The 9,454-nt window shown below is 44.9% G+C and overlaps 1 pseudogene across 1 annotated transcript; it reads right to left on the bottom strand.

The window, feature by feature from the left end:
* Positions 1-692: 692 nt before the first annotated feature.
* LOC308436934 (small ribosomal subunit protein uS4-like) lies at positions 693-1,371 on the bottom strand (annotated as a pseudogene). The gene has a single exon. The product of its transcript is annotated as a small ribosomal subunit protein uS4-like (transcript).
* Between the last annotated feature and the right edge of the window lie 8,083 nt (positions 1,372-9,454).

Raw genomic sequence — 9,454 nt, 5'->3', positions numbered from 1 at the left:
TTCTACCTGAATGAATCCATCAGTCAGTGGCGACTGGAAATGGAAATGAGTGTAAGCTGCTTTTTAGAAAGCTTTGCTATTGTACAGAGTAGGGATGTGGGGACGAATGCATGTGTAGATTTAAAGGAGAACTTGAACATGTTCATAAAATATGGCAGGAAAACCATCGATGAGAGAAGACTTAACTTTTTATTTAACACATCTGTCCAATTGTCTTTCCTCTTTGTATGTGTGTGATAACTTGTGTATATAAACATGTATGTGATTGTGAGTGTGTGTGTGTAAACCAGAGGTTGATACTGGGTATCTTCCTCAATTGCTCTCTACCTCTTAATTTTTTTAAACTGCAACAATTTATTTTATTTTATGTATATGGGTATTTTGCCTGAAGGTATGTTCATGTTCCAAGTGCATGCCATGGCCGAGGAAGGCAGAAGAGAGCATTAGATTCCTGGACTTGGTGATACAGATGGTTGTAAGCTGTCATGTGGGTGCTAGGAACTGAACCTGGGTCATCTTGAAGAGCAACCGGTGCTCTCAACTAGTGAGCCATCTCTCTGGCTCCCCACTTGTTTGTTTGCAACAAATCTCTTATTGAACTTGAAGATCACCAATGTGGTTGGTGTGGAAGGCCAGTGGGCTGCTGGGTTTTACCTGTCTCTGCTTTCCCAATTGGGATATTATGCACATACCTACAACCTAGCTCTTTTTTCTTTTTTCCTGTAAAGTATCGATTCTGTTTTGTCAACTGGGAAACTAGACAGTCCTCCAGTGCAGCAAGGTATCAATAAATCCTCTTCCTCATCATCACCAGCTCCAGCACCACCCTGGGCTTTCTTGGCATTCTTTCTCTTCAATCGGTCTGGACGGCCACCACCATAAGGAGAACGGAGGAAGAAGTCAATGTGCTTCTGGGAGTCCAGACGAACAATGAAGGCTGGGATGCTCAGCGCCTGCTTGCGGACCGGATGTGACGTTGGCGGATGAGTACACAGACATGGTGAGTAGATTTGGCCAGGCCCCGCTTAAAGACCCGGGTCTGCGGCCCTCTCTCCAAGAAATCCTCAGTCTTCAGGCCCAGGATGTAATCCAGCTTCATCTTGCCCTCATCCAGCACCCCAATGCGAACGAGCCGCCTCGGCAGAGCATTCCCTTCAAACAGACACTGAGGACCCTTCTCGGCCAGCGTCAGCCTCTCCCGGGCAGCCTTACGGATCTTCGCTAGGGTAAATTTGACCCTCCACACCTCACGTTTGTTCCGGAGTTCATACTCCCCAGTCAGTTTTAGCTCGGTCGAGACGCAATTTCTCGAAGGGTCTCCGTGGGGGTCACATAGGTTTTGCGACAAACCCAGCTTCTAGCAACCGGCATGTTGACTTCGCTATAAGCCCGCTGCGCTTATGAACTCAGGCCTGTGACAAGCTTTTCGGTTTTAGAAAACGTGGTTTTTTAGGGATCCAAACTCAGATTCCCTGCGTTCATGCAGCAGACACTTTATAAACTGAGCATGTCCCAGTCCCACACCATTTTTTTTTTTTTTTTTTTTTTTGTTCTTAGCAGCAGTCGTCTTTGCTAAATTACTAGTTTGTACAGTAGATGCTTATGGTTAAATAGATATTTTGTGATATAGTGTATACCATAAATATTCAAGATTTTAATGAACTCCGGGGATTTCTGTCTCCTTGGTGTTGGAATTACAGGCAAGCTCCACGCTCGCCCGGCGAGCATCTGTATGAGTGTGAGATCCAAATTCTGGTCCTCAGAATTGTGGCAAGCTTTTAATTCCCTGAGCCACTTACATATGCTTTTTGACAATTTCTTGATTGGGTTTCTGTTGTCCAGCTTGAGTTGAGCTTTCTGCTGAGGTCTTTCAGTGTTTCCGATTCCCACATAGGTTTCAAATGACCCACTCTCTTCAGTAAGCCGTGGGCTAAGGGGTAAACAGAACCATAGGTGTGGTGTCAAGCCTCTGCTAAATACCTCATTGGCAAATACAGTCTCCCGTTCTTTGGTTTTCTTCTTACTTTCTTCATAATGTGCCTTGATGCACAACATTTAAATCTTAACCAAATCTAACTTGGGTATTTTTTTTTTCTTTACTCGAAGACATTAGAAAATACCACTTAGGAATTTTAGGGCTTGCTTTTTGCTGTGAATACAAATGATTTTAGGATTTTAAAATTTCTGCAAGTTGCCTGTCTAGGGGGAGCCTGGAGTTGCAGGACAGCTATTTGCTAATTGAGGCTCTGGCGGTTCCTGTCGGAAGGCAGTGTCTGTGAACTGTCTGCGATGCCCTTGAGATGGCAGCCTGCTACCGGGTAAAGAATGTGAACGGAGCAGCCTTGCTCTGTAGGGCTCCCAGGATGTGTGGTCAGGGATTGGAGGCTGGAGAAAATCAAAGCGAAGGATAGAAGCAGCAAGAATTAAAGAGAAGAGCAGAGAAACGAGGCAGGAGGGACGTGAAACAAAGGAGAGGACGGGGAGAAAACAGGAGACTCACAGGACTGTGAGAGGGTTCGCTTCTGTGTGCCTTGATCCACACAGAAAGGAGGGCGGCTCTGAGCTGGTGTTCTCCCGTGTGTTCACATGTCTTTATGTGCCTCCAGAGGCCTGTGACCAACCTCAGTATTGTTTCTCAGGAACCACCCACCACCTCTTTCTCTGTAACAGGGTCTCTTTTTGACCTGAGCTTGCTGTTTGGTTTAGTCTGGCTGGCTGGCAAACCCCTGGGACCCCCACTAGTCTCCAAACACATGCCAAGACACCCGGGGGTTTTTCACAGAGGGGCTGGGATTGAATTTGGGTTGTCATGTTAACTCAGCAAATGCCTTTTTCACACAGATTCCCGAACTGTACAGTGCTTCTGAGTCCGTGCGTCTGGAGAGAAGAGCAAAGGCGTAAGAAGCCTGAGAGTTTTCGTCCCCAGCAGCTCCTACCTAGTGTCCCAGCGTAGGGACCATGATTGATGTGTATATAAAGAGAAAAGATGATGGCCCGGGTTTTGGCACCAATGTTAGGAAAAAGATGAAGAGAGTCGGGGGTTATGGCCCACAGAGGTGCAGCGAGGCATAGGGGAAAGGGTGATGCCTCTGGGGGACCCATGTTGAGAATCCCTTCCCCCTGAGGGACCAGCCACTGTAATACAGAATACAGTTTATTCAGAGCATGGGGAATTAAGAGGGTAGTAGAGGCAGAGAGAGAGAGAGAGAGAGAGAGAGAGAGAGAGAGAGAGAGAGAGAGAGAGAGAGAGAGAGAGGAGAAGTAGAGGAGCAGAACACATGGAGAGAGAGGGAGGAAGGGAATGGGGGAAGGAGGGGCACGGAGAGAGTAAGAGACCAAGAGGCAAAGAGAGCAAGAGAAAGAGGAGGGGGCAAGCACCCCCTTTTATAGTGTCAGGTAACTTGGGTGGAACATACCTGGCTGTTGCCAGGTAACTGTGGGGTGGAGTTTATAGAATCCCAACAATGATGCCAGACTTGGTGGTTAATTAGAAGTGGCCTACCCAGAGGGGTAGCTTCTTGAATTTTACACAAAGCTCTGTCCTTCTAGTGATGGGACTGTTGTAGGCTGGCTTCCTCTCTGTACCAATCCTCTTATGGGGAAGCCTGCCGGAGGCTTATATAAAACGCATATTCTAATTTTTATAAATGAGAAACGTTCTGGAGGCTGGAGTGATGGCTCAGTCAATAAAGGGTTTGTCTTGCAAACCCAAGGCTTGTAATTCCAGGGATGGGAGTGACTTAGGCCCACTGGCCAGCCAGCTTAGTCTGCTCGGTGAGTTCCAGGTCAGTGAGACATTGTGACTCAACGTGGAGGTCACCCAAAGAATAACACTTGAGGTGAACTCTGACCTCTATATGCACCGGCACACACACATGCACATCCTCACACATCCATGCACATAAACACACACAATTCTCTGTTGGGGGTTGGTCTGGTGCTGCTGTGTATACAAATGCTAAGTTCTGAACCCCCAAATCTGGTTGTCCACAGATGAGTGAATTCTTAAGTACACCGACCTTTGTTGTGTAAAACTTGCTCCCCAAGTTTAAGCTTTTGGTTAAATAAAAACAGCTACAGCCAATTACTGGAGAGAATGGAGGTTGGCAGGGTTTGGGTTACTGGGGTGGGGGTCACAGGTAGGGACCACAAGGTGGGGAAAGAGAAGAAGAGAGAGAAGGAGAAAGGAGACCAAGAAAGAGGAGGAGGCTGCGGTGAGGCTGGATGGATCTTGAGCACATGGCCAGGAGAAGTGGACCCCGAAGACAGGCTGATGGAACAGAAATAACCTGAACAAGACTTAAACATCAAGTAACACAGGTCCTGTAATTTGGATATAAGTTAGAATAGCTCAGAACCTGCCCAGTCTTGGCTTACAGCTTGTCAAATAAAGTATCAAGTTTGGTTTTTCTTGCTTTGTTTGTTTTTGTGCTATTCATATGTTTTTGTGCTGCTTGAATATCTAATTCATTTGTAGCACACAAAAGAAATTCTAGGTGGTTAGAATATGCTACAGTTTTTAAAGAGCACAATGAGAGAGTAAGGTTTTCAGTTCAGTCTTGGAGAACATCTATCATTTTTCACTGTTTTGTAGAGCTAGGATTTGAGCCCAGTGCCTCATACATGCCAGGCAAGGTCTATACCAATGAACTACCTAGCCCAAGAGAGAACGGTAATAGAAGTTCAATGAATGCAATGTCTCAATGAAAAGCTTTAGTCTGCAATCTTGCAGAGGACCTGAGCTCAGTTCCTCCTTTCTTCCCACCACCCCATCTGCTTCTATCCAGGGAGTTACCCTGATGGCTCATAAGGAGGTGACTCACCCATAGCTTGGGGGGGTGATGTACTCTGTCCTAGGCTGCCTGAACTACAGATGGAAAATTCACCCCTGTTGGCTCTTGGCTGACTTCAGGGCGGTGATTGTGAATCAAGTAGAGGTACGGGGAGAAAGTGACCCATTAGAGACCTCATTGTTCCAGTTTTATATTCTATAGATGCTGGGGTGGTAAGACTTGGCTCACCAGCACCCCCTCCATTTCTGAAATCTCCATAGAATTTCTAGTGCATGAGCATTCTCCCCCCCCCCGTGTGTGTGTGTGTGTGTGTGTGTGTGTGTGTGTGTGTCTGTCTGTCTGTCTGTCTGTCTGTCTCTCTGCGAATGTGTAAATATATGTTCCTGTGTGTGAACATGTGGGGACCAGAAGTTAATGCTGAGCCTTCCTCTATTGCTCTCCAATTTATGAGACAAGGTCTTCCATGGATCTAATAGGCTAGTTACCCAGTGTGCCTCTGAGATCCTCCTTCTGGAAAGGTCTACACCTTTCTAGTGTTGGAACTACAAGTGTGTGTTGATATGCCTGGCTTTCCAAAGATATTTATTTATTTATTTATTTATTTATTTATTTATTTATTTATTTATTTATTTATGCCTCTCCCACCCTGTGTGTATACACATGCATACCTGTGCAGTGTGGAGGCCAGAAGGTGTGTCAGGTGTGTTCTTTGAGTACTCTCTACCTATTCCTTTGAGGCATGGTCTCTCTCTGAACCTGGGACTCAAGTGTTCTTGGGTAGGCTGTGAGCTAGTCAGCGTGCTGATCCTCTTGCTTCTGCTTCTTCTTGAAGCTGATGTTACCAGGGTAAGCAGAATGGCCAAGTTGTTATTTGACTCCTGGGATCTAAACTCTGGCCCTTAGAATTGCACAATAATTGCTCTTAATTTCTGAGCCATCTCTCCAGGTTCTCCAGTTTTATGTCATAGGACAGGGACCTAGGCATCCCATGTTCCCCCAAATAATCTAAGGGAGAGGAATTGGGAGAAGGCAGAACCAGAAGAGAAGCCAGCATCTTTGGAAATCATCCATTAGTCAGTTGGCTTGCCCAATCATGGCTCTGGATCTAAGCCAGACAAGCAAACCATCCTTCAAAATTCACATCTACAAGGAAAGAGTGGGCCCCATGCAAGCAATAGTTCTTACCTTAAAACAAAACATGTTATCAAAACAAAACATGTTATCAGCAATTATTTAAACTTCTTCCAAGCTGCTATCATTAATATCAAACAGAACATATTTAATCTCTTTAAGATATGATGAGAAAGACAGGAAGGCTTCCTTCCAACTGGCTAACTTTTGTGGTACCAGAAGGTGCTGTGTAGGGAGAAAAACCAACATTCACCCAGTTGTGAACCCTGTGGGCTACAGTAGCAACCGGCATGGTAAGGTATGCCCATGGGCACAATGTTATCATGGATGTATGTGGGTAGCCAACTGATTTCTGCTTGACTGTTAAGACCTACTCCACAGAAGGAATCACATGCCTAGTACTGCAGGTCTAACCATGAACCCATGGTGGCAGAGCTCTCACACCCCATGGTGTTACTTTGCTAAAAGGACACAAACCACGCTCTGGACTTGCATCTTTCTAGTCATAACTTAATGTCTCTCTCAGACCTCATCAGAGAAGTTTCTTTGTGCAATGGGTGGTGATTAATTTAGAAACTCAGAGCTGGTCAAAGTGCAGAGACTAAGTATCCGTGGAATGTTCAGCTACAGATGGGAGATCTATATCACATCACCTCCCACAAGGCCCAGGGAACAGCACAGAAAAGGGGGCAGAAGGATTGCAAATGGCAGAGGTTAGGGAAAACAGGGGCAAAGAAGTGTCTTCTGGAAATGACAAGAGCCTGCACTCATGAACACAGGGCAGCTGTGGGTTGAACAAGACTTGTAGAAGACCAAACCAGTCAACATTCCATCATAGAGGAGGAGGGCTCACGCATGGGGGAAGGGCTCACAAATGAAGGGGGGGCTCATACATGGAGGGGGAGAGTTCATGCATAGAGTAGGAGGGCTAACAAATCTTCAGTTCTAACTGAGGAGTTATTGACAACTGATGGCTTCTGGGGAAAGGAAAATCAGTTTTCTTCGGGAATCTGACTCCTAATTCATTGATCACATTCCACTGAATGGCCCCATATTTATGAGTATATATGGGCAGCATATATGGGACTCAGTGTGCTATTGAAAAACAAAAACAAAGGACTTGAAGTTGGGAGAGGATAGAGTGTGTGTGTGTATCTGGGAGGACTTAGGGGGAGGAGTCGGGAGTAAATATGATCAAAACACATGCTGTACATATGAAATTCTCAACTTCATATTAAAAATATAGTAGGGATCAATGGTTAAGTGGACAAAGTGTCTGCTGCTCAGGCACATGGGTCAGTTTCTGAATCCCAGGCATTTCTGTAAAGAGTCAGTACTATGGCATGGGCCTACAGCCCCACCCTACCTCTGAGAGTGCTTGGAAACAGAAGCAGGTGGAGCCAGGACTTGCTGGCCAGCTAGTCTGGCTGAACTGGCAAGCTTCAGGTTCAGAGAGAGATCCTGCCTCCAAAAATAATGTGGAGAGCAATTGATGAAGATGTCTGCCTTTGGCCTCCACATGCTTGTGTTAACATGTATGCATGCATTGACCACCCCCATCTAAGAGTGTGCACACACACACACACACACACACACACACACAGAGAGAGAGAGAGAGAGAGAGAGAGAGAGAGAGAGAGAAAGAGAGAGAGAGAGAGCGAACTAAAGATTTTGTCTCAAGTTTTTAAAATGACTTTGAAAGAAAGTAAAAATCAGAAGGTGCAAGAAGAGGTCTTAATTTAAAAAGTATGACAGAGCAAGGTCAGGATGGCCCCACGTAAGTCTTTCACCCTCAAGACCAATAAATGCAGAGGAGGCCTCAGTGGAAAAAAAAAAGAAAAAACACAAGTGAAACTTCTCATCCAGTGATATTTTTTTATGCAAGGCTGGGAAAGACAATTCTAATTTCCTTTTTAAAAATGTATGTGTGTGTGTGTGTATGCATTTATTCCTGTGAGTTTGGGGTACCTGTGTCAGTGTGTGTGTGTGTGTGTGTGTGTGTGTGTGTGTGTGTGTATTTGCATTCATGCCTGTGAGTGTGAGGTACCTGTGTCAGTGTGTGTGTGTGTGTGTGTATTTACATTCATGCCTATGAGTGTGAGGTACCTGTGTCAGTGTGTGTGTGTGTGTGTGTGTGTGTGTGTGTGTGTGTGTTTGTATGCATTCATGCTTGTGTGAGGTACCTGTGTGTGTGTGTGTGTGTGTTCTCACTTTCCATTTTGTTTGAGACAGGGAGAATTTGCTATTAGGTGGCTTGTGAGCTACTAGGCATTGTCCTTGTCTCATTTCCCATCTTTCTGTAGGCACGCTGACATCACAGACATGAGTTTCTGTACCTAGCTTTACATGGGCTCTGGGGATTTGAACTCAGGTCCTCATACTTTCATGGCAAGTGTTTTATCCTCTAAGCCATCTCCCCAGTCCTGGCATTTCTCTTTGCAAATACTTCTTGCTCATGGCTTGGCCAATACAATATGAACAGAAAAAAAAGTTTTCATCCGGGGTTTGTTTTTAGAGTGTATTGATTTTTAACTTCCCAGAGATGATTTTCTATGCGACAGTATTTTACTCAGCAGGAAGAGTGCCAGTTTTAAAATGTTTATAGATCTGTTTATCTGAGAAGGAAAATCACAAGGTAGAAAGAAAAAAAACCACACACATAATGCTTTACAGAGTTCCAAATGGCAATTGGGGGTTTGAATGGAAAAGATTGTTTTCTTACCAGAAAGCCACTAGAAGTCAATTTATGAAATTATATCTGGCAATTTCTGGCTCCGTTTTGGAAACAGGACATTTTTCTGAACAATCAAAACAAGTAGAAATTTGCCGAGGCCTCTAAGACTGTTGTAAGAGACAAGAAAGAAAGAATACTGTACCGAGATTTCCTGGTATAGATGTAAACATATGTCTTTTAAAACCACTGTGAGATGGTAAGAATGCCTCCTAAGCAAGCCTCCATCTTTCTAGGAAGAGAGTCATTTTAGACCACCCCAGAGGTTAAAATGAACTAGAGGCACCCAGTTGCATTCTGAAGGATACTTAGTTTTCCTTCTTGCCAGTTGAAATAAAACTAGATTATTTACTCCCCTGATAAGTGCCCCGTGTGGTTCCTTTTTTGGGAGAGCAAGATTTCTGCATTGGTGGGGGTCAGAGGGAGAATCCCAGTATCAACCTTGAACCTCCGTATTCATAAGCACGCATGTGCCTTCCTCCCATGCAAACATGCATACACACCACACATCCATAACTATGCATAGAACAATATGGAGGTAGCTCCACTTCCATCCACGAGGACTCTTTTCAACACTGGCTCTGCCATTCTGTACAAGATCACTGAATCCTAAAGGGATCTCACACACACTTAGGTGTCAGGCCTTCCATGTGTCTAGAAATGATTCCTCGAACTGGGTTATGAAAAGATTTCTAGAGTTTAGATAAAAGCCAGCATTCCTCAGAAACATATGAAATGGGTTTTCCATTCCTCAAAGGAGTACCTACCGACCCCCCAGCATCCTCCTTATAAACCTCGT

This window comes from Micromys minutus (assembly GCF_963924665.1).
Source record: "Micromys minutus genome assembly, chromosome: 1".
NCBI classification, from domain to species: domain Eukaryota; kingdom Metazoa; phylum Chordata; class Mammalia; order Rodentia; family Muridae; genus Micromys; species Micromys minutus.
This window is presented reverse-complemented; position numbering and strand designations above follow the sequence as displayed.